Raw genomic sequence first — 26,194 nt, 5'->3', positions numbered from 1 at the left:
CACTGTGCAGAGGACACACTACACTAACTGTAAATACTGCAGCTGCCTGCCTGTGGTTTTAATATGATCAGAAGGACACCACTAATTTTCTTCAGGTAGCTTTAGGTGCACACTATGCAGAGGACACACTACACTAACTTGTAAATACTGCAGCTGCCTGCGGTACTGTACTAATAGGATCAGAAGAACACCACTAATTTTCTTCAGGTAGCTTTAGGTGCACACTGTGCAGAGGAAGCACTACACTAGCTTGTAAATACTGCAGCTGCCTGTGGTACTGTACTAATAGGATCAGAAGAACACCACTAATTTTCGTCAGGTAGCTTTAGGAGCACACTGTGCAGAGGACGCACTACACTAACTTGTAAATACTGCAGCTGCCTGCGGTACTGTAGTAATAGGATCAGAAGAACACCACTAATTTTCTTCAAGTAGCTTTAGGTGCATACTGTGCAGAGGATGCACTACACTAACTTGTAAATACTGCAGCTGACTGTGGTACTGTACTAATAGGATCAGAAGAACACCACTAATTTTCTTCAGGTAACTTTAGGTGCACACTGTGCAGAGGACACAGTGCACTAAATGTAAATACTGTAGCTGCCTGTCTGTGGTATTAATAGAAGCAGAACAACAGCAATTGTCTCCAGGTAGCTTTAGGTGCACACTGTGCAGAGGACGCACTACACTAACTGTAAATACTTTAGCTGCCTGCCTGAGTATTAATAGGATCAGAAGAACACCACCCATTTTATTCAGATAGCTTTAGGTGCACACTATGCAGAGGACACACTACACTAACTTGTAAATACTGCAGCTGCCTGCGGTACTGTACTAATAGGATCAGAAGAACACCACTAATTTTCTTCATGTAGCTTTAGGTGCACACTGTGCAGAGGATGCACTACACTAACTTGTAAATACTGCAGCTGCCTGCGGTACTGTACTAATAGGATCAGAAGAACATCACCAATTTTGTTTAGGTAGCTTTAGGTGCACAATGTGCAGAGGATGCACTACACTAACTTGTAAATACTGCAGCTGCCTGCGGTACTGTACTAATAGGATCAGAAGAACACCACTAATTTTCTTCAGGTAGCTTAGCTTTAGGTGCACACTGTGCAGAGGATGCACTACACTAACTTGTAAATACTGCAGCTGCCTGCGGTACTGTAGAAATAGGATCAGAAGAACACCACTAATTTTCTTCAGGTAGCTTTAGGTGCACACTGTGCAGAGGACGCATTACACTAACTTGTAAATACTGCAGCTGCCTGCGGTACTGTACTAATAGAATCAGAAGAACACCACTAATTTTCTTCAGGTGGCTTTAGCTGCAGACTGTGCAGAGGACACAGTACACTAACTGTAAATACTGTAGCTGCCTGCCTGTGGTATTAATAGGAGCAGAACAACAGCAATTGTCTCCAGGTAGCTTTAGGTGCACACTGTGCAGAGGATGCACTACACTAACTGTAAATACTGTAGCTGCCTGCCTGTGGTATTAATATAGGATCAGAAGAACACCACCAATTTTATTCAGGTAGCTTTAGGTGCACACTGTGCAGGTGACACAGTACCCTAACTGTAAATATTGTAGCTGCCTGCCTGTGGTATTAATAGGAGCAGAACAACAGCAATTGTCTCCAGGTAGCTTTAGGTGCACACTGTGCAGAGGACGCACTACACTAACTGTAAATACTGTAGCTGCCTGCCTGTGGTATTAATAGGATCAGAAGAACACCACCCATTTTATTCAGGTAGCTTTAGGTGCACACTGTGCAGAGGACACACTACACTAACTTGTAAATACTTCAGCTGCCTGCGGTACTGTACTAATAGGATCAGAAGAACACCACTAATTTTCTTCAGGTAGCTTTAGGTGCACACTGTGCAGAGGACGCACTACACTAGCTTGTAAAAACTGCAGCTGCCTGCGGTACTGTACTAATAGGATTAGAAGAACACCACTAATTTTCTTCAGGTAGCTTTAGGTGCACACTGTGCAGAGGATGCACTACACTAACTTGTAAATACTGCAGCTGCCTGTGGTACTGTACTAATAGAATCAGAAGAACATCACTAATTTTCTTCAGGTAGGTTTAGGTGCACACTGTGCAGAGAACACAGTACACTAACTGTAAATACTGTAGGTGCCTGCCTGTAGTATTAACAGGAGCAGAACAACAGCAAATGTCTCCAGGTAGCTTTAGGTGCACACTATGCAGAGGATGCACTACACTAACTGTAAATACTGTAGCTGCCTGCCTGTGGTATTAATAGGATCAGAAGAACACCACTAATTTTCTTCAGGTAACTTTAGGTGCACACTGTGCAGAGGACACAGTATACTAACTGTAAATACTGTAGCTGCCTGCCTGTGGTATTAATAAGAGCAGAACAACAGCAATTGTCTCCAGGTAGCTTTAGATACACACTGTGCAGAGGACGCACTACACTAACTGTAAATACTGTAGCTGTCTTCCTGTGGTATTAATAGGATCAGAAGAACACCACTAATTTTCTTCAGGTAACTTTAGGTGCACACTGTGCAGAGGACACAGTGCACTAAATGTAAATACTGTAGCTGCCTGCCTGTGGTATTAATAGAAGCAGAACAACAGCAATTGTCTCCAGGTAGCTTTAGGTGCACACTGTGCAGAGGACGCACTACACCAACTGTAAATACTGTAGCTGCCTGCCTGTGGATTTAATAGGATCAGAAGAACACCACTAATTTTCTTCAGGTAGCTTTAGGTGCACACTGTGCAGAGGATGCACTACACTAACTTGTAAATACTGCAGCTGCCTGTGGTACTGTACTAATAGAATCAGAAGAACATCACTAATTTTCTTCAGGTAGGTTTAGGTGCACACTGTGCAGAGAACACAGTACACTAACTGTAAATACTGTAGCTGCCTGCCTGTAGTATTAACAGGAGCAGAACAACAGCAAATGTCTCCAGGTAGCTTTAGGTGCACACTATGCAGAGGATGCACTACACTAACTGTAAATACTGTAGCTGCCTGCCTGTGGTATTAATAGGATCAGAAGAACACCACTAATTTTCTTCAGGTAACTTTAGGTGCACACTGTGCAGAGGATACAGTGCACTAACTGTAAATCCTGTAGCTGCCTGCCTTTGGTATTAATAGGAGCAGAACAACAGCAATTGTCTCCAGGTAACTTTAGGTGCACAGTATGCAGAGGATGCACTACACTAACTGTAAATACTGTAGCTGCCTGCCTGTGGTATTAATAGAAGCAGAACAACAGCAATTGTCTCCAGGTAACTTTAGGTGCACACTGTGCAGAGGACGCACTACACTAACTGTAAATACTGTAGCTGCCTGCCTGTGGTATTAATAGGATCAGAAGAACACCACCCATTTTATTCTGGTAGGTTTAGGTGCACACTGTGCAGAGGACGTGCTACACTAACTGTAAATACTGTAGCTGCCTGCCTGTGGTTTTAATAGGATCAGAAGAACACCACTAATTTTCTTCAGGTAGCTTTAGGTGCACACTAAGCAGAGGACACGCTACACTAACTTGTAAATACTGCAGCTGCCTGCGGTACTGTACTAATAGGATCAGAAGAACACCACTAATTTTCTTCATGTAGCTTTAGGTGCACACTGTGCAGAGGATGCACTACACTAACTTGTAAATACTGCAGCTGCCTGCGGTACTGTACTAATAGGATCAGAAGAACACCACTAATTTTCTTCATGTAGCTTTATGTGCACACTGTGCAGAGGATGCACTACACTAAATTGTAAATACTGCAGCTGCCTGCGGTACTGTACTAATAGGATCAGAAGAACACCACTAATTTTCCTCAGGTAGCTTTAGGTGCACACTGTGCAGAGGACGCACTACACAAACTTGTAAATACTGCAGCTGCCTGCGGTACTGTAGTAATAGGATCAGAAGAACACCACTAATTTTCTTCAGGTAGCTTTAGGTGCACACTGTGCAGAGGATGCACTACACTAACTTATAAATACTGCAGCTGACTGCGGTACTGTACTAATAGGATCAGAAGAACACCACTAATTATCTTCAGGTAGCTTTAGGTGCACACTGTGCAGAGGACATAGTATACTAACTGTAAATACTGTAGCTGCCTGCCTGTAGTATTAATAGGAGCAGAACAACAGCAATTGTCTCCAGGTAGCTTTTAGGTGCACACGGTGCAGAGGACTCACTACAATAACTGTAAATACTGTAGCTGCCTGCCTGTGGTATTAATAGGATCAGAAGAACACCACTAATTTTCTTCAGGTAACTTTAGGTGCACACTGTGTAGAGGACTTAGTGTACTAACTGTAAATACTGTAGCTGCCTGCCTGTGGTATTAATAAGAGCAAAACAACAGCAATTGTCTCCAGGTAGCTTTAGGTGCACAATGTGCAGAGGACGCACTACACTAACTGTAAATACTGTAGCTGCCTGCCTGTGGTATTAATAGGATCAGAAGAACACCACCCATTTTATTCAGATAGTTTTAGGTGCACACTGTGCAGAGGATGCACTACACTAACTGTAAATATTGTAGCTGCCTGCCTGTGGTTTTAATATGATCAGAAGAACACCACTAATTTTCTTCAGGTAGCTTTAGGTGCACACTAAGCAGAGGATACACTACACTAACTTGTAAATACTGCAGCTGCCTGCGGTACTTTACTAATAGGATCAGAAGAACACCACTAATTTTCTTCATGTAGTTTTAGGTGCACACTGTGCAGAGGATGCACTACACTAACTTGTAAATACTGCAGCTGCCTGCGGTACTGTACTAATAGGATCAGAAGAACACCACTAATTTTTTTCATGTAATTTTATGTGCACACTGTGCAGAGGATGCACTACACTAAATTGTAAATACTGCAGCTGCCTGCGGTACTGTACTAATAGGATCAGAAAAACACCACTAATTTTCCTCAGGTAGCTTTAGGTGCACACTGTGCAGAGGACGCACTACACAAACTTGTAAATACGGCAGCTGCCTGCGGTACTGTAGTAATAGGATCAGAAGAACACCACTAATTTTCTTCAGGTAGCTTTAGGTGCACACTGTGCAGAGGATGCACTACACTAACTTATAAATACTGCAGCTGACTGCAGTACTGTACTAATAGGATCAGAAGAACACCACTAATTATCTTCAGGTAGCTTTAGGTTCACACTGTGCAGAGGACATAGTATACTAACTGTAAATACTGTAGCTGCCTGCCTGTAGTATTAATAGGAGCAGAACAACAGCAATTGTCTCCAGGTAGCTTTTAGGTGCACACAGTGCAGAGGACTCACTACAATAACTGTAAATACTGTAGCTGCCTGCCTGTGGTATTAATAGGATCAGAAGAACACCACTAATTTTCTTCAGGTAACTTTAGGTGCACACTGTGCAGAGGACACAGTGCACTAACTGTAAATACTGTAGCTGCCTGCCTGTGGTATTAATATTAGCAGAACAACAGCAATTGTCTCCAGGTAGCTTTAGGTGCACACTGTGCAGAGGACACAGTGCACTAACTGTAAATACTGTAGCTGCCTGCCTGTGGTATTAATAGAAGCAGAACAACAGCAGTTGTCTCCAGGTAACTTTAGGTGCACACTGTGCAGAGGACGCACTACACTAACTGTAAATACTGTAGCTGCCTGCCTGTGGTATTAATAGGATCAGAAGAACACCACCCATTTTATTCAGGTAGCTTTAGGTGCACACTGTGCAGAGGACACACTACACTAACTGTAAATATTGTAGCTGCCTGCCTGTGGTTTTAATAGGATCAGAAGAACACCACTAATTTTCTTCAGGTAGCTTTAGGTGCACACTATGCAGAGGACACACTACACTAACTTGTAAATACTGCAGCTGCCTACGGTACTGTACTAATAAGATCAGAAGAACACCACTAATTTTCTTCATGTAGCTTTAGGTGCACACTGTGCAGAGGATGCACTACACTAACTTGTAAATACTGCAGCTGCCTGCGGTACTGTACTAATAGGATCAGAAGAACCCCTCTAATTTTCTTCATGTAGCTTTATGTGCACACTGTGCAGAGGATGCACTACACTAACTTGTAAATACTGCAGCTGCCTGCGGTACTGTACGAATAGGATCAGAAGAACACCACTAATTTTCTTCAGGTAGTTTTAGGTGCACACTGTGCAGAAGATGCACTGCACTAACTTGTAAATACTACAGCTGCCTGCGGTACTGTACTAATAGGATCAGAAGAACACCACTAATTTTCTTCAGGTAGCATTAGGTGCACACTGTGCAGAGAATGCACTACACTAACTTGTAAATACTGCAGCTGCCTGCGGTACTGTACGAATAGGATCAGAAGAACACCACCAATTTTGTTTATTTAGCTTTAGGTGCACACTGTGCAGAGGATGCACTACACTAACTTGTAAATACTGCAGCTGCCTGCAGTACTGTACTAATAGGATCAGAAGAACACCACTAATTTTATTCAGGTAGCTTTAGGTGCACACTGTGCAGAGGACGCACTACACTAACTTGTAAATAATGCAGCTGCCTGCGGTACTGTAGTAATAGGATCAGAAGAACACCACTAATTTTCTTCAGGTAGCTTTAGGTGCACACTGTGCAGAGGACGCATCACACTAACTTGTAAATACTGCAGCTGCCTGCGGTACTGTACTAATAGAATCAGAAGAACACCACTAATTTTCTTCAGGTGGCTTTAGCTGCACACTGTGCAGAGGACACAGTACACTAATTGTAAATACTGTAGCTGCCTGCCTGTGGTATTAATAGGAGAAGAACAACAGCAATTGTCTCCAGGTAGCTTTAGGTGCACACTGTGCAGAGGATGCACTACACTAACTGTAAATACTGTAGCTGCCTGCCTGTGGTATTAATATAGGATCAGAAGAACACCACCAATTTTATTCAGGTAGCTTTAGGTGCACACTGTGCAGAGGACACTGTACACTAACTGTAAATACTGTAGCTGCCTGCCTGTGGTATTAATAGGAGCAGAACAACAGCAATTGTCTCTTGGTCGCTTTAGGTGCACACTGTGCAGAGGACGCACTACACTAACTGTAAATACTGTAGCTGCCTGCCTGTGGTATTAATAGGATCAGAAGAACACCACCCATTTTATTCAGGTAGCTTTAGGTGCACACTGTGCAGAGGACACACTACAACTTGTAAATACTGCAGCTGCCTGCGGTACTGTACTAATAGGATCAGAAGAAAACCACTAGTTTTCTTCAGGTAGCTTTAGGTGCACACTGTGCAGAGGACGCACTACACTAGCTTGTAAATACTGCAGCTGCCTGCGGTACTGTACTAATAGGATCAGAAGAACACCACTAATTTTCTTCAGGTAGCTTTAGGAGCACACTGTGCAGAGGACGCACTACACTAACTTGTAAATACTGCAGCTGCCTGCGGTACTGTAGTAATAGGATTAGAAGAACACCACTAATTTTCTTCAGGTAGCTTTAGGTGCACACTGTGCAGAGGATGCACTACACTAACTTGTAAATACTGCAGCTGCCTGTGGTACTGTACTAATAGAATCAGAAGAACATCACTAATTTTCTTCAGGTAGGTTTAGGTGCACACTATGCAGAGGACACAGTACACTAACTTTAAATACTGTAGCTGCCTGCCTGTAGTATTAACAGGAGCAGAACAACAGCAAATGTCTCCAGGTAGCTTTAGGTGCACACTATGCAGAGGATGCACTACACTAACTGTAAATACTGTAGCTGCCTACCTGTGGTATTAATAGGATCAGAAGAACACCACTAATTTTCTTCAGGTAACTTTAGGTGCACACTGTGCAGAGGACACAGTATACTAACTGTAAATACTGTAGCTGCCTGCCTGTGGTATTAATAAGAGCAGAACAACAGCAATTGTCTCCAGGTAGCTTTAGATGCACACTGTGCAAAGGACGCACTACACTAACTGTAAATACTGTAGCTGCCTTCCTGTGGTATTAATAGGATCAGAAGAACACCACTAATTTTCTTCAGGTAACTTTAGGTGCACACTGTGCAGAAGCCGTTTCCGGCTTCGTTCCAGTTATACTCTAGCCGACGGAAGTTGCAGATCGTGTCCCGGGTCTCCCGGTGGGACAGGAGGCCTGGGAAGAGCGGCAGAAGGTGGCGGTCAGGGGGGGACTCCCCTCTCTCTCCTCTGGTATGACAGCCAAGCGGCTTTTAGCTGCATGAGTTGTTATCTCTGAATAGCTGTCCGCCCGCTCTAAAAAACGGTACCGGGTATAACCACTGAAAGCTGAGGCCACATATGTGCATACGGCCAGCTGGAAGGAGTTAAATTATGTCTGAAATGTTATGTCTCATGTGATGAATCTTGTCCTTCCTCCCTCCCTACTTTGTAAGTTCAGCAACTTCCTTTATCTTTATTTTGTATAAAAAGTACAGAGCATACTGCCATTAAAGCAAGCATTCTGTGAAACCATTCTGTGTTGTGTGTGCATTGAATGCTTCCAGAGCTCTGAAACAGAATTCCCACTGATTGTCCAGTAACTGAGCAGAATTGACCCTTACAGAGATTGGTCAGTGTATGGAATGGGACAGGAGATTGGTAAGTGTATGGAATAGGACAGGAGATTGGTCATTGTATGGAATGGGACAGGAGACTGGTCAGTGTATGGAATGGGACAGGAGATTGGTCAGTGTATGTAATGGCATACTTACCAACTGTCCCGAATTTCCTGGGACATTCCCGGGATTGAGACCCTTTTCCCGGATTTTGCGATTCCCGGGAAATGTTCTGGGAAATTCTTGTATTCTTGAATTTTCGCCGCCGCTATAGGTCCACGACCGGTGGAGACAATGTCTCCACCGGCAATTTTCCTGAAGACTAGAAGGCTAGAACAAGAGGCCGGGTGGCTGCCAGTAGAAATTGAGCTGCGGCACTGCCCACCTCCTGCCCCGCTGCCGTTCTGTCTATAACCACCTGATGTGGGAAGGGGCGAGGGTGGGTGGTGCCGCAGCTCAATTTCTATGAGAGGGGGGCTTCACTGGGGGACACTTGATGAGAGGGGGGCTCCACTGGGGGACACCTGATGAGAGGGGGGCTCCACTGGGGGACACCTGATGTATGGAGGGACTCCGCTGGGAATGCCTGGTGTAAGGAGGGACTCTACTGGGATTGCCTGGTGTAAGGAGGGACTGTGCTGGGATTGGTATTCAGTGATAACTGCAGCGTGGATCGAAGGGGAGAATGGGACAACCGACTTCACAGACTGACATATACAGCTCTGACATGAAGAGTGAGTGGATTGTTTTAAAGCATTTATTTTATTAAAAACTTCCGCACCAGCAGCTGCCTGTCGCCTCTCTCTTCCTTATGTTTTGATTGCTCTGTAATTACTCTCCTCTACCCACCGCTCCGATCCCCCTGCTGTCCGGGTCCCCCTGTGTGCTGGGGCTCATAAAATTGGGCCCCTGGGTACCACCTGTCAGCTGGAAATGGTGTCCGGGTGTGAGGCAGAGGAAAACCCGGGCACAGCCTCCTAAACCCGTACTGTCCGGGTCAAAACCGGACAGGTGGCAACCCTAACCTCATGTAAGGATAGACTCTGCTAGGGGCACCTGATGCAAGGACGGACTCTGCAGGGGGCACCTGATCTAAGGACAGACTCTGCTGGGGGCACCTGATGGCATCTGGTGACAGGTGACGTGGCAGGTGACACGCTCAGTGGTCCCACTGATTAGGGATTATGGTGAGTTGAATGATTTCATTCTATATTACAATGTAATAATAGTAATAATGCGCTTCAATCATCCTGACACCACAACAACCATGGTGCTGGGATGATTGAAGCGCTAACACCAGGTGTTTGGAGTATCTTTATCTGCTGATTTGTTAAACTCTGGAATACACATTTCTATTGTGGTGTAGGATCTGGGCCTGTTGTCCTTCCATCCCTCTTTCCTTCCTTCTCTCTCCTTCACTCCTTTCTCTCTCCCTCCCTGCCTCTTTTCCCCTTTCTTTCTGCATCTTTCATTCATCTCAGACTCTAGCCACACCCCCATCTGAACCACACCCATATAAGCCATGCCCACTATTTCACGCAAACCATGCCAAATTTTTCTTTTTTTGCTATGTCATGCCTACAAACGCATGCCCCGCCCCCTTATTATAAAAAGACTCTGCCTACAGCCAAAAAAGTGTCCCTATAAATTTTTTTACAATGTTGGCAACTATGGTAGTGGGACAGGAGATTGGTCAGTGTATGGAATAGGACAGGAGATTGGTCAGTGTATGGAATAGGACAGGAGATTGGTCAGTGTATGGAATAGAACAGGAGATTGGTCAGGTATATGGAATAGGACAGGAGATTGGTCAGGTGTATGGAATAGGGCAGGAGATTGGTCAGATGTATGGAATAGGGCAGGAGATTGGTCAGGTGTATGGAATAGAACAGGAGATTGGTCAGGTATATGGAATAGGACAGGAGATTGGTCAGGTGTATGGAATAGGGCAGGAGATTGGTCAGATGTATGGAATAGGGCAGGAGATTGGTCAGGTGTATGGAATAGGACGGGAGATTGGTCAGGTGTATGGAATAGGAAAGGAGATTGGTCAGGTGTATGGAATAGGACAGGAGATTGGTCAGGTGTATGGAATAGGACAGGATATTGGTCGGTGTATGGAATAGGACAGGAGATTGGTCGGTGTATGGAATAGGACAAGAGATTGGTCAGTGTATGGAATAGGACAGGAGATTGGTCAGTGTATGGAATGGGACAGGAGATTGGTCGGTGTATGGAATAGGACAGGAGATTGGTCAGTGTATGTAATGGCATACTTACCAACTGTCCCGAATTTCCCGGAACATTCCCAGGATTTAGACTCTTTTCGCGATTCCCGGGAAATGTCCCGGGAAATTCTTGTATTCCTGAATTTTCACCACCGCCGCTAAAGGTCCGCGGCCCGCTGAGACAATATCTCCTCCAGCCGCCATTTTCCTTAAGACTAGAACAAGAGGGCGGGTGGCTGCCAATAGAAATTGAGCTGCGGCACCGCCCACCTCCCGCCCCGCTGCCGGTCTGTCTGTGACCACCTGATGTGGGAAGGGGCAGGGTGGGCGGTGCCGCAGCTAAATTTCTATTGGCAGCCACCCTGCTTATTTTGTTCCACTCACTGCCTGTGTGATCGTTTTTTCTGGAATGGCGGCGGAGAGAGCCTCGGCTGCTGGAGGACACCTAATGAGAGGGGGGCTTCACTGGGGGACACCTGATGAGGGGGGCTCCACTGAGGGACACCTGATGAGAGGGGGGCTTCACTGGGGGACACCTGATGAGAGGGGGGCTTCACTGAGGGGCACCTGATGAGAGGGGGGCTCCACTGGGGGACACCTGATGAGAGGGGGGTTCCACTGGGAGACACCTGATGTATGGAGGGGCTCCGCTTTGAATGCCTGGTGTAAGGAGGGACTCCGCTGGGAATGCCTGGTGTAAGGAGGGACTCTGCTGGGATTGCCTGGTGTAAGGAGGATCTCCGCTGGGAATGCCTGGTGTAAGGAGGGACCGCGCTGGGATTGGGATTCAGTGATAACTGCAGCGTGGATTGGAGGGGAGAATGGGACAGCCGACTTCACAGACTGACATATACAGTTCTGACATGAAGAGTGAGTGGATTGTTTTTTAAGCATTTATTTTATTAAAAACGTCCGCACGAGCAGCTGCCTGTCGCCTCTCTTCCTTATGTTTTGATTGCTCTGTAATTACTCTCCCCGCCCGCCGCTCCAATCCCCCTGCTGTCCGAGTCCCCCTGTGTGCTGGGGCTCGTAAAAGGAGGCCACATGGTACCACCTGTCAGCTGGAAATGGTGTCCGGGTGTGAGGCAGAGGGAAACCCAGGCACAGCCTCCAAAACCCGGACAGGTGGCAACCCTAACCTCATGTAAGGATAGACTCTGCTAGGGGCACCTGATGCAAGGACGGACTATGCTGGGGGCACCTGATGTAAGGACAGACTCTGCTGGGGGCACCTGATGGCATCTGGTGACAGGCGACGTGGTAGGTGACACGCTCAGGGGTCCCACTGATTCTGGATTATGGTGAGTTGAATGATTTCCTTCTATAATACAATGTAATAATAGTAATAATGTGCTTCAATCATCCTGACACCACAACAACCAAGGTGCTGGGATGATTGAAGCACTAACACCAGGTGTTTGGAGTATCTTTATCTGCTGATTTGTTAAACTCTGGAATACACATTTCTATTGTGGTGTAGGACCTTGGCCTGCTGTCACTCCATCCCTCTTTCCTTCCTTCTCTCTCCTTCCCTCCTTCTTTCCTTCACTCCTTCTTTCTCTCTCCCTCCCTGCCTCTTTTCCCCTTTCTTTCTCCATCTCTCATTCATCTCAGACTCTAACCACACCCCCATTTGAACCACACCCATATAAGCCACGCCCACTATTTCACACAAACCACGCCAAATTTTACTTTTTTTGCTATGTCATGCCTACAAATGCATGCTCCGCCCCCTAATTATAATAAGACTCCGCCTACAGCCAAAAAAGTGTCCCTATCAATTTTTTTACAATGTTGGCAACTATGGTAATGGGACAGGAGATTGGTCAGTGTATGGAATGGGACAGGAGATTGGTCGGTGTATGGAATGGGACAGGAGATTGGTCGGTGTATGGAATGGGACAGGAGATTGGTCGGTGTATGGAATGGGACAGGAGATTGGTCAGTGTATGGAATGGCCCCCCCTTTATCGTAGACTATCCGGATACATTACCTTGTGGACATCAGCAAGACAACCCTTGACACAATCATCAGCCCTCAGATGCTCCATGGACTTCCCATGATTTTTCCCACCTCCCATAGCTCCCTGCCCTTCCTCCTCCAAGTGCCCCTCCACCTCTGGGATTGATGTCAGCTCTGTAGCCCTACTGAGCAACAGCTCCCCCCACTATCCACTGGACTAGCAGGACTGACATCAACTTACTGTGCGTCCGGACGCTGTTTTTGTTTTTGTTACATGTTTTTGTTTTATGTCATTTTTGTTCCCCCTGTTTGTGGATGCGACAGACTCACCCTCACAGGTGGTCGGCGTCATTTTTTATAGTTACAGTACTGCACTGGGTCATTACCCTGCTACCTGTTATTCATGTTCATGCCAATAAAGTGATACTTTTTGCTACTTAAATTTGGTCGTTGCCCTTCCATTTAACCCCGCTTTTCTTTTCCCCACCTGTTTGGGATACTTTTTCACAATATGGAATGGGACAGGAGATTGGTCAGTGTATGTAATGGCATACTTACCAACTGTCCCGAATTTCCCGGAACATTCCCAGGATTTAGACTCTTTTCGCGATTCCCGGGAAATGTCCCGGGAAATTCTTGTATTCCTGAATTTTCACCACCGCCGCTAAAGGTCCGCGGCCCGCTGAGACAATATCTCCTCCAGCCGCCATTTTCCTTAAGACTAGAACAAGAGGGCGGGTGGCTGCCAATAGAAATTGAGCTGCGGCACCGCCCACCTCCCGCCCCGCTGCCGGTCTGTCTGTGACCACCTGATGTGGGAAGGGGCAGGGTGGGCGGTGCCGCAGCTAAATTTCTATTGGCAGCCACCCTGCTTATTTTGTTCCACTCACTGCCTGTGTGATCGTTTTTTCTGGAATGGCGGCGGAGAGAGCCTCGGCTGCTGGAGGACACCTAATGAGAGGGGGGCTTCACTGGGGGACACCTGATGAGGGGGGCTCCACTGAGGGACACCTGATGAGAGGGGGGCTTCACTGGGGGACACCTGATGAGAGGGGGGCTTCACTGAGGGGCACCTGATGAGAGGGGGGCTCCACTGGGGGACACCTGATGAGAGGGGGGTTCCACTGGGAGACACCTGATGTATGGAGGGGCTCCGCTTTGAATGCCTGGTGTAAGGAGGGACTCCGCTGGGAATGCCTGGTGTAAGGAGGGACTCTGCTGGGATTGCCTGGTGTAAGGAGGATCTCCGCTGGGAATGCCTGGTGTAAGGAGGGACCGCGCTGGGATTGGGATTCAGTGATAACTGCAGCGTGGATTGGAGGGGAGAATGGGACAGCCGACTTCACAGACTGACATATACAGTTCTGACATGAAGAGTGAGTGGATTGTTTTTTAAGCATTTATTTTATTAAAAACGTCCGCACGAGCAGCTGCCTGTCGCCTCTCTTCCTTATGTTTTGATTGCTCTGTAATTACTCTCCCCGCCCGCCGCTCCAATCCCCCTGCTGTCCGAGTCCCCCTGTGTGCTGGGGCTCGTAAAAGGAGGCCACATGGTACCACCTGTCAGCTGGAAATGGTGTCCGGGTGTGAGGCAGAGGGAAACCCAGGCACAGCCTCCAAAACCCGGACAGGTGGCAACCCTAACCTCATGTAAGGATAGACTCTGCTAGGGGCACCTGATGCAAGGACGGACTATGCTGGGGGCACCTGATGTAAGGACAGACTCTGCTGGGGGCACCTGATGGCATCTGGTGACAGGCGACGTGGCAGGTGACACGCTCAGGGGTCCCACTGATTCTGGATTATGGTGAGTTGAATGATTTCCTTCTATAATACAATGTAATAATAGTAATAATGTGCTTCAATCATCCTGACACCACAACAACCAAGGTGCTGGGATGATTGAAGCACTAACACCAGGTGTTTGGAGTATCTTTATCTGCTGATTTGTTAAACTCTGGAATACACATTTCTATTGTGGTGTAGGATCTTGGCCTGCTGTCACTCCATCCCTCTTTCCTTCCTTCTCTCTCCTTCCCTCCTTCTTTCCTTCACTCCTTCTTTCTCTCTCCCTCCCTGCCTCTTTTCCCCTTTCTTTCTCCATCTCTCATTCATCTCAGACTCTAACCACACCCCCATTTGAACCACACCCATATAAGCCACGCCCACTATTTCACACAAACCACGCCAAATTTTACTTTTTTTGCTATGTCATGCCTACAAATGCATGCTCCGCCCCCTAATTATAATAAGACTCCGCCTACAGCCAAAAAAGTGTCCCTATCAATTTTTTTACAATGTTGGCAACTATGGTAATGGGACAGGAGATTGGTCAGTGTATGGAATGGGACAGGAGATTGGTCGGTGTATGGAATGGGACAGGAGATTGGTCGGTGTATGGAATGGGACAGGAGATTGGTCGGTGTATGGAATGGGACAGGAGATTGGTCAGTGTATGGAATGGCCCCCCCTTTATCGTAGACTATCCGGATACATTACCTTGTGGACATCAGCAAGACAACCCTTGACACAATCATCAGCCCTCAGATGCTCCATGGACTTCCCATGATTTTTCCCACCTCCCATAGCTCCCTGCCCTTCCTCCTCCAAGTGCCCCTCCACCTCTGGGATTGATGTCAGCTCTGTAGCCCTACTGAGCAACAGCTCCCCCCACTATCCACTGGACTAGCAGGACTGACATCAACTTACTGTGCGTCCGGACGCTGTTTTTGTTTTTGTTACATGTTTTTGTTTTATGTCATTTTTGTTCCCCCTGTTTGTGGATGCGACAGACTCACCCTCACAGGTGGTCGGCGTCATTTTTTATAGTTACAGTACTGCACTGGGTCATTACCCTGCTACCTGTTATTCATGTTCATGCCAATAAAGTGATACTTTTTGCTACTTAAATTTGGTCGTTGCCCTTCCATTTAACCCCGCTTTTCTTTTCCCCACCTGTTTGGGATACTTTTTCACAATATGGAATGGGACAGGAGATTGGTCAGTGTATGTAATGGCATACTTACCAACTGTCCCGAATTTCCCGGGACAGGAACCCTTTTCCCGGATTTCGCGATTCCCAGGAAATGTCCCAGGGAAATTCTTGTACTCCCGAATTTTCGCCGCCACCGCTATAGGCCCGCCAATTTCTATTGGCAGCCACCCCGCCTATTTTGTTCCACTCACTGCCTGTGCAATCTGTTTTTCTGGATTGCCGCGGAGAGAGTCTCCGTTGCTGGGGGACACCTAATGAGAGGGGGGCTTCACTGGGGGACACCTGATGAGAGGGGCTCCACTGGGGGACACCTGATGAGAGGGGGGTTCCACTGGGGGACACCTGATGAGAGGGGGGCTCCACTGGGGGACACCTGATGAGAGGGGGGTTCAACTGGGGGACACCTGATGTATGGAGGGACTCCGCTGGGAATGCCTGGTGTAAGTAGGGACTCAGCTGGGATTGCCTGGTGTAAGTAGGGACTCAGCTGGGATTGCCTGGTGTAAGGAGGGACTCTGCTGGGAATGCCTGGTGTAAGGAGGGACTGCTCTGGGATTGCCTGGTGTAAGGAGAGACTGCTCTGGGATTGCCTGGTGTAAGGAGGGACTGCGCTGGGATTGCCTGGTGTAAGGAGGGACTGCGCTGGGATTGCCTGGTGTAGGGAGGGACTCTGCTGGGAATGCCTGGTGTAAGGAGGGACTCTGCTTTTATTGCCTGGTGTAAGGAGGGACTGCGCTGGGATTGCCTGGTGTAAGGAGGGACTGCGCTGGGATTGCCTGGTGTAAGGAGGGACTGCGCTGGGATTGCCTGGTATAAGGAGGGACTGCGCTTGGATTGCCTGATGTAAGGACGGACTCTGCTGGGGGCACCTGATGTAGGGTTGCCACCTCTTCTTCAAGCCAAACCCGAACACTTTAGCGGCGCACAGCATGGCACCCTAACTGCGGTGCGATTTTGCCGCGATTGTCACCCGACAAATCACGACAAAATCACATAAACAGAATTCTGGGATGCCTGTCACCCAAAAGAAGTTTTGCTTTGCGATTGGGGTGCTATTATCCCCATTCCCTCCTATTACAAATCTTCTTCCCCTACCAGCACAAATCCTCCTCCAATACCCCCATGACAGCCGACAGGGGGTATCATGGGGCCCCAGCACACAGGGGGGCCCGGACAGCAGGGGGTTTGGAGCGGTGGGCATGGGGGGCAATTACAGAGGAGGGGGGACAATTACAGAGATTGGGGGACAATTACAGAGGAGGAGGGTGCAAATACAAAGGAGGGGGTGCAAATACAGAGGAGGGGGTGCAAATACAGAGGAGGGGAGTGCAAATACAGAGATAGGGGGCAAATAGAGGGGGGGCAATTACAGAGGAGGGGGTGCAAATACAGAGGAGGGGGGGTGCAAATACAGAGGAGGGGGGGTGCAAATACAGAGGAGGGGGCAATTACAGAGATAGGGGGACAATTACAGAGGAGGGGGTGCAAATACAGAGGAAGGGGGGTGCAAATACAGAGGAAGGAGGGTGCAAATACAGAGGAGGGGGTGCAAATACAGAGGAGGGGCAATTACAGAGAAGGGGGGACAATTACAGAGGAGGGGGGCAATTACAGAGAAAGGGGGTGCAAATACAGAGGAGGGGGGCAATTACAGAGAAGGGGGGGACAATTACAGAGGAGGGGGGTGCAAATACAGAGGAGTCAAAACATAAGGGAGAGAGAGAGGGGAGAGAGAGGCGACAGGCAGCTGCTGGTGCGGAAGTTTTTAATAAAATAAATGCTTAAAAACAATCCACTCACTCTTCATGTCAGAGCCGTATATGTCAGTCTGTGAAGTCAGCTGTCCCATTCTCCCCTCCGATCCACGCTGCTGTTATCACTGAATCGCTGGAGGACACAGAGAGCCGGGGGAAACTCATGTGAACTGTCAGCCTCTGATGATGGAGGCGTGGTTAAGCCTCCGGAATGCTCTGATTGGTCACAGCATCCCGGGTTGACAGCTCACTGCAGTTTCTCCGCGGCTCTGTATCATTGGCTTCCTCCAGCGATTCAGTGATAACAGCAGCGTGGATCGGAGGGGAGAATGGGACAGCCAACTTCACAGACTGACATATACAGTTCTGACATGAAGAGTGAGTGGATAGTTTTTAAGAATTTATTTTATTGAAAACTTCCGCACCAGCAGCTGCCTGTCGCCTCTCTCTCTCCCTTATGTTTTGATTGCTCTGTAATTACTCCCCCCGCTCCGATCCCCCTGCTGTCCGGGTCCCCCTTTGTGCTGTGGCTCATAAAAGGAGGCCCTATGGTACCCCCTGTCAGCTGGAAATGATATCCGGGTGTGAGGCAGAGGGGAACCCAGGCACAGCCTCCTAAACCTGTACTGTCTGGGTCAATACCGGACAGGTGGCAACCCTAACCTCATGTAAGAACAGACTCTGCTGGGGGCACCTGATGGCATCTGGTGACAGGCGACGTGGCAGGTGACACGCTCAGGGGTCCCACTGATTCTGGATTCTGGTGAGTTGAATGATTTCCTTCTATAATACAATGTAATAATAGTAATAATGCGTTTCAATCATCCTGACACCACAACAACCAAGGTGCTGGGATGATTGAAGCGCTAACACCAGGTGTTTGGAGTATCTTTATCTGCTGATTTGTTAAACTCTGGAATACACATTTCTATTGTGGTGTGGGATCTGGGCCTGTTGTCCTTCCATCCCTCTTTCCTTCCTTTTCTCTCCTTCACTCCTTTCTCTCTCCCTCCCTGCCTCTTTTCCCCTTTCTTTCTCCATCTCTCATTCATCTCAGACTCTAACCACACCCCCATTTGAACCACACCCATATAAGCCACGCCCACTATTTCACGTAAACCAAGCCAAATTTTTCTTTTTTTGCTATGTCAAGCCTACAAAAATGCACGCCCCGCCCTCTAATAATAATAAGACTCCGCCTACAGCCTATACATTTTTTTACAATGTTGGCAACTATGGTAATGGGACAGGAGATTGGTCGGTGTATGGAATAGGACAGGAGATTGGTCTGTGTATGGAATAGAACAGGAGATTGGTCTGTGTATGGAATAGGACAGGAGATTGGTCTGTGTATGGAATAGGACAGGAGATTGGTCAGTTTATGGAATAGGACAGGAGATTGGTCGGTTTATGGAATAGGACAGGAGATTGGTCAGTGTATGGAATAGGACAGGAGATTGGTCAGTGTATGGAATAGGACAGGAGATTGGTCAGTTTATGGAATAGGACAGGAGATTGGTCAGTTTATGGAATAGGACAGGAGATTGGTCGGTTTATGGAATAGGACAGGAGATTGGTCAGTGTATGGAATAGGACAGGAGATTGGTCAGTTTATGGAATAGGACAGGAGATTGGTCTGTGTATGGAATAGGACAGGAGATTGGTCGGTTTATGGAATAGGACAGGAGATTGGTCGGTGTATGGAATAGGACAGGAGATTGGTCGGTGTATGGAATAGGACAGGAGATTGGTCGGTGTATGGAATAGGACAGGAGATTGGTCAGGTGTATGGAATAGGACAGGAGATTGGTCGGTGTATGGAATAGGACAGGAGATTGGTCGGTGTATGGAATAGGACAGGAGATTGGTCGGTGTATGGAATAGGACAGGAGATTGGTCAGGTGTATGGAATAGTACAGGATATTGGTCGGTGTATGGAATAGGACAGGAGATTGGTCGGTGTATGGAATAGGACAGGAGATTGGTCGGTTTATGGAATAGGACAGGAGATTGGTCAGGTGTATGGAATAGGACAGGAGATTGGTCGGTGTATGGAATAGGACAGGAGATTGGTCGGTGTATGGAATAGGACAGGAGATTGGTCAGGTGTATGGAATCGGACAGGAGATTGGTCAGGTGTATGGAATAGTACAGGAGATTGGTCGGTGTATGGAATAGGACAGGAGATTGGTCGGTGTATGGAATAGGACAGGAGATTGGTCAGGTGTATGGAATAGTACAGGATATTGGTCGGTGTATGGAATAGGACAGGAGATTGGTCGGTGTATGGAATAGGACAGGAGATTGGTCGGTTTATGGAATAGGACAGGAGATTGGTCAGGTGTATGGAATAGGACAGGAGATTGGTCGGTGTATGGAATAGGACAGGAGATTGGTCGGTGTATGGAATAGGACAGGAGATTGGTCAGGTGTATGGAATAGGACAGGAGATTGGTCAGGTGTATGGAATAGTACAGGATATTGGTCGGTGTATGGAATAGGACAGGAGATTGGTCGGTGTATGGAATAGGACAGGAGATTGGTCAGGTGTATGGAATAGGACAGGAGATTGGTCGGTGTATGGAATAGGGCAGGAGATTGGTCGGTGTATGGAATAGGACAGGAGATTGGTCGGTGTATGGAATAGGACAGGAGATTGGTTGGTTTATGGAATAGGACAGGAGATTGGTCAGTTTATGGAATAGGACAGGAGATTGGTCAGTTTATGGAATAGGACAGGAGATTGGTCGGTGTATGGAATAGGACAGGAGATTGGTCGGTTTATGGAATAGGACAGGAGATTGGTCAGGTGTATGGAATAGGACAGGAGATTGGTCGGTGTATGGAATAGGACAGGAGATTGGTCGGTGTATGGAATAGGACAGGAGATTGGTCGGTGTATGGAATAGGACAGGAGATTGGTCAGGTGTATGGAATAGGACAGGAGATTGGTCAGGTGTATGGAATAGTACAGGAGATTGGTCGGTGTATGGAATAGGACAGGAGATTGGTCGGTGTATGGAATAGGACAGGAGATTGGTCAGGTGTATGGAATAGTACAGGATATTGGTCGGTGTATGGAATAGGACAGGAGATTGGTCGGTGTATGGAATAGGACAGGAGATTGGTCGGTGTATGGAATAGGACAGGAGATTGGTCGGTTTATGGAATAGGACAGGAGATTGGTCAGGTGTATGGAATAGGACAGGAGATTGGTCGGTGTATGGAATAGGACAGGAGATTGGTCGGTGTATGGAATAGGACAGGAGATTGGTCAGGTGTATGGAATAGGACAGGAGATTGGTCGGTGTATGGAATAGGACAGGAGATTGGTCAGGTGTATGGAATAGGACAGGAGATTGGTCAGGTGTATGGAATAGTACAGGATATTGGTCGGTGTATGGAATAGGACAGGAGATTGGTCGGTGTATGGAATAGGACAGGAGATTGGTCAGGTGTATGGAATAGGACAGGAGATTGGTCAGGTGTATGGAATAGGACAGGAGATTGGTCGGTGTATGGAATAGGACAGGAGATTGGTCAGGTGTATGGAATAGGACAGGAGATTGGTCAGGTGTATGGAATAGTACAGGATATTGGTCGGTGTATGGAATAGGACAGGAGATTGGTCGGTGTATGGAATAGGACAGGAGATTGGTCAGGTGTATGGAATAGGACAGGAGATTGGTCGGTGTATGGAATAGGGCAGGAGATTGGTCAGGTGTATGGAATAGGACAGGAGATTGGTCGGTGTATGGAATAGGACAGGAGATTGGTTGGTTTATGGAATAGGACAGGAGATTGGTCAGTTTATGGAATAGGACAGGAGATTGGTCAGTTTATGGAATAGGACAGGAGATTGGTCGGTGTATGGAATAGGACAGGAGATTGGTCGGTTTATGGAATAGGACAGGAGATTGGTCAGGTGTATGGAATAGGACAGGAGATTGGTCGGTGTATGGAATAGTACAGGAGATTGGTCGGTGTATGGAATAGGACAGGAGATTGGTCGGTGTATGGAATAGGACAGCTGACTGTGTTCTATATAAAGTAGTGTATAGAATGTGTATTCAGTGTACAGGGACGCCCCGTTATGAGGTGCTCCTATCACAAACAAGGAATTGTGCCCGGTGTACGCTCAACCATGCCGAGTCTGGTGTGAACTGGCTGTGTCTGAAATTACAAGGCACGTTTGTCCCTTGTATGTACACTAGGTGGCGTTAGACAAGGCTCTCTCTGATAGGCCACCATAGGCAACATGGCGCCCATACGACGTCACGGTAGCGCGGCAACATGCGTATTCTCGCGCTACACCACCATTCTGTAAAGTCGAAGCCACGCCCCTCCCGCTCACTTCCGGGCTGCCTTCGTAACAATGGAGAAGATGGCGGAGTGAGGATTTCTTTGGGCGTAGGAGCCGGAAAAAGATTGGACACCGGAGCTAGCGGACTCTCCTCGCGGTATGTACACCGGGAGACATTCGGGGGGAGGCCGGCGCTCCGGACACAAGGTTTCTTATCGAAGGTGAAGGGGTGGCGGTAGAGGCAGAAGTAGGCCGCGACGGGTGTGAAGTTGCGCGGTGAGCGGTACGAGATGCTGAGGCTTTGCTGTGCTCGGGTAGGCCCGAATTGTTGGGAGCTGAGTTGGCCGGAGCGGGCTACTACCCGACATTAGCTGGGTCACGTCTGTGTGTGAGCGCCGCTCCTATCATGGACGTGTATGGAGGAGAGAGATGGCGGAACTGTGTGATCCGGGCTGACGGTGCACATCCCGGCCTCTCATGTGCTCTGTATGCCGGCGGTGATGTCAGAGAGCCATGATGATGACCGGTGTGTTTCCTGTACAAGGCCGGGTATGGAGAATGACGTTCTGCCCGGTGAGCTGGTGAGATCACCGCTCCGTGTTGTCGGCAGAAGGATGTTTATCCCCCCATTGCTCTATTTCTCCGGATTGTTCCGTTAAAACAGAGTGCCCATAGCAACCAGATCCCTTCTATCCAGAATGAAGGGTTGTCCGTGGCAACCAGATCCCCGTCCGGAATGAAGGGCTGCCCGTGGCAACCTGATCCCCCGTCCGGAATGAAGGGTTGCCCGTGGCAACCTGATCCCCCTCCGGAATGAAGGGCTGCCCGTGGCAACCTGATCCCCCGTCCGGAATGAAGGGCTGCCCGTGGCAACCTGATCCCCCGTCCGGAATGAAGGGTTGCCCGTGGCAACCTGATCCCCTGTCCGGAATGAAGGGCTGCCCGTGGCAACCTGATCCCCCGTCCGGAATGAAGGGTTGCCCGTGGCAACCTGATCCCCCGTCCGGAATGAAGGGCTGCCCGTGGCAACCTGATCCCCCGTCCGGAATGAAGGGTTGCCCGTGGCAACCTGATCCCCCGTCCTGAATGAAGGGTTGCCCGTGGCAACCTGATCCCCCGTCCGGAATGAAGGGCTGCCCGTGGCAACCTGATCCCCCGTCCGGAATGAAGGGCTGCCCGTGGCAACCTGATCCCCCGTCCGGAATGAAGGGCTGCCCGTGGCAACCTGATCCCCCGTCCGGAATGAAGGGCTGCCCGTGGCAACCTGATCCCCCGTCCGGAATGAAGGGCTGCCCGTGGCAACCTGATCCCCCGTCCGGAATGAAGGGCTGCCCGTGGCAACCTGATCCCCCGTCCGGAATGAAGGGTTGCCCGTGGCAACCTACTTTCAGCTGTAATGTCCCTGGATCGCCTTAGGAAAGGCTTATTTCATCGCTAACCAGTTCAGTACCAGGCATTTTCACCCCCTTCCTTCCCAGACCAATTTTTAGTTTTCAGCGCTGTCGCACTGTAAACGACAATTGCGCGGTCGTGCGACGTACCCAAACAAAATTGACGTCCTTTTTTCCCCACAAATAGACCTTTCTTTTGGTGGTATTTGATCACCTCTGCGGTTTTTATTTTTTGCGCTATAAACAAAAGAAGAGTGACAATTTTGAAAAAAAACACAATATTTTTTACTTTTTGCTATAATTAATATCCCCATTTAAAAAAAAAACAAACAAATTTTTTTCCTCAGTTTCGGCCGATACGTATTCTTCTACATATTTTTGGTAAAAAAAATTGCAATAAGTGTATATTGATTGGTTTGCGCAAAAGTTATAGCGTCTATAAATTACGGGATAGATTTATGGCATTTTAAAAAAAAAAATTATTTATTTTTTTTTTTTTACTAGTAATAGCGGCGATCGCGATTTTTTTTCGTGACTGCGACATTATGTCGGACACTTTTGACACATTTTTGGGACCATTCACATTTATACAGCGATCAGTGCTATAAAATTGCATTGATTACTGTGTAAATGTGGGCTTGAATGGAGGAGAAGATTTGGATGCCGCACACTGGATGTAGTCAAAAAACTTCACTTTATTGAAAAAATGGGATCATCAAAACAACAAGACTGTCATGCAGAAAGTACAGGTAAGCTGACGCGTTTCGCACTCAGGACTGATTGCTTACTCATAGACTATGTAAGTAAGCACTCAGTCCTGAGTGCGAAACGCGTCAGCTTACCTGTACTTTCTGCATGACAGTCTTGTTGTTTTGATGATCCCATTTTTTCAATAAAGTGAAGTTTTTTGACTACATCCAGTGTGCGGCATCCAAATCTTCTCCTCCATTCAAGCCTGCTTTGCCTAGCATTCAGCCAGCACCTGGAGCTCTTCTGCTCTGAAACTTCTACTTACACCTGGGTCAGTGTCAGCCTGAGCGGTGGAAACACTTTCTTTGCTTGTCTGCATCTAAGGATATATACTGTGTAAATGTGACAGGCAGTGAAGGGGTTAACCACTAGGGGGCGGGAAGGGGTTAATATGTTTCCTAGGGAATGCTTCTAACTGTAGGGGGAGGAGGGGCACAAGGGGAGGAGACCGATCAGTGTTCCGCTGTTCTGGGAACACAGATCGGTCTCCTCTGAGCTGACAGGACGTGGATCTGTGTGTTTACACGCACAGTTAACGAGCAATCGCGGGTGCCCGGCGGACATTGCGGCCACCGGGCACACGCACCGGGTCCCGAGCAACGCGGCGGGCGCACGCCCCCTAGGCGGCCGGGAACCCGAAGGCCGTCATACGACGTCCACCCAGGATGGGAGATCCCATCTGTGGACGTCATATGTCTATACGCGGGTAGGGAAGTGGTTAATGACCTTTACCAAATTCCGTCCTGACCTATTTCATTGTCCTCTCTGGATGCCCCAAGGGTCAGATCTGTTGCCCCAGAAACTGACAAGTGACCCCCTCGGCTTTATTCCTTACCCACACATGTGCTGTCTGCTCTCTGGCAGCTCAACATTCTGTAAGAGTGAAAGAGAGCACCCTGTGCATGTGTGGGTAAGGAATGAAAGTGGTTGCAAAGTCAGAAGGTTTTTTTTATCTTATGCATTAAAGCGGAGAACTCATTCCCTGCTCCTCTCAAATAATTGGCACTTTTGAGGAGGGGGGGGTGGAGAGAGAGACAGGTAGCCGCTTCCCACTTCAGTCCTGAGTGCTGTGCCCTCGGAAACAGAAGTTCTCCTCCCTCCCAACCTGCAGTCTTTTGAGACACTGACAGGTCCCAGAAAACTGCATCCACCATTCACAATGTGCGACTCGTGCATGCGCAGTGGGCACCCAGTTGTGAAGCAGCAAGCTGTCACAGCCGGGTGCCCATAGGGAAGATGCACGGACCAAAGACAGCGGGTAAGACCGACTGGGGTGAGCACACAGCTGGATCGTGGGACAGGTGAGTGGCTGTTTTTTAAAAGTCAGCAGCCAAAGTTTTTGTAGCTGCTGACTTTTGTTTTCCACAGGAGACAAGCTCCTCTTTCAGATAAAAAAACTTCTTTGTGCCTCAGCCCCCTAATGCTTACCTGAGCCCCATCTCTCTCCAGTGATGTCCACGAGTTTGTCAGCCATCCCGGACTCTCCTCTTGATTGGCTTAGACACAGCAGTGGCACCATTGGCAACTGCTGCTGTCAGTCGGTTAGCCAATCAGGAGAGAGGGGTGGGGCCAAATCAGTGCTCTGTATCTGAATAGACACAGGGAGCTGTGACTTGGCTCGTGTGCCCCCACACTGCTTGGAGGGGCCAGGAGAGCCGAAGAGGGACCCGAGAAGAGGAGGATCTGGGCTGCTCTATGCAAAACCATTACACGGCGCAGGTAAGTATAACATGTTTTATTATTTTTAGAGGAAAAAAATCGAGACTTTACAATCACTTGAAGCCGTGGAGTCACTTGTCGGTTTCTGGGGCCCCACATCTGATCCTCGGTAGGGCCTGACATCTGCAGGGCAGAGAGGACAATGAAATAAGCATTCTATTACAGAATAGAGCCCAGCATGTTAATGTACTGGGGATGCTGTTATGTAGGCCACTTCATTAAAGGTGAAGTAACCCCTTGGGGTCCATTCACACGGGCATTCAGTCTGAATCCATCTGTCAGTTTCAGACTGAACCACAGTGTATGTCTTTGGGTAGGCAGATGTAAAAAGGCTCATCGGTTTACATTTGAGTCCATTTATGTCCACAGAAAGAGGTCTGCGCCCTTTTCAATTTTTGTGGATGTTTTCTGTTTAGGCAAGAAACAGATGTGAACTGGTGTAATCAGAGTCAGTAACTCATTTATTTCTTGCCACAAAGCATGACTCGACTATTGACATCCATGTGAAAGCACCTTTGCACCC

At 48.0% G+C, this 26,194-nt stretch overlaps 1 protein-coding gene across 1 annotated transcript in view; it reads left to right on the top strand.

Annotated features, from left to right (window-relative positions):
• Positions 1 to 21,812: 21,812 nt before the first annotated feature.
• Positions 21,813 to 26,194, top strand: part of RLIM (ring finger protein, LIM domain interacting) — a 39,473-nt gene continuing 35,091 nt past the window's right edge. Inside the window, 1 exon segment of the mRNA XM_073599495.1 lies at positions 21,813 to 21,968. The gene's annotated coding sequence lies outside the window, so the exon portion shown is untranslated.

This window comes from Aquarana catesbeiana, linkage group LG09 (genome assembly GCF_042186555.1).
Source record: "Aquarana catesbeiana isolate 2022-GZ linkage group LG09, ASM4218655v1, whole genome shotgun sequence".
Lineage (NCBI taxonomy): Eukaryota > Metazoa > Chordata > Amphibia > Anura > Ranidae > Aquarana > Aquarana catesbeiana.
Note: the sequence above shows the minus strand (reverse complement) of the source record. Positions and strands in the feature narration are given on the sequence as shown.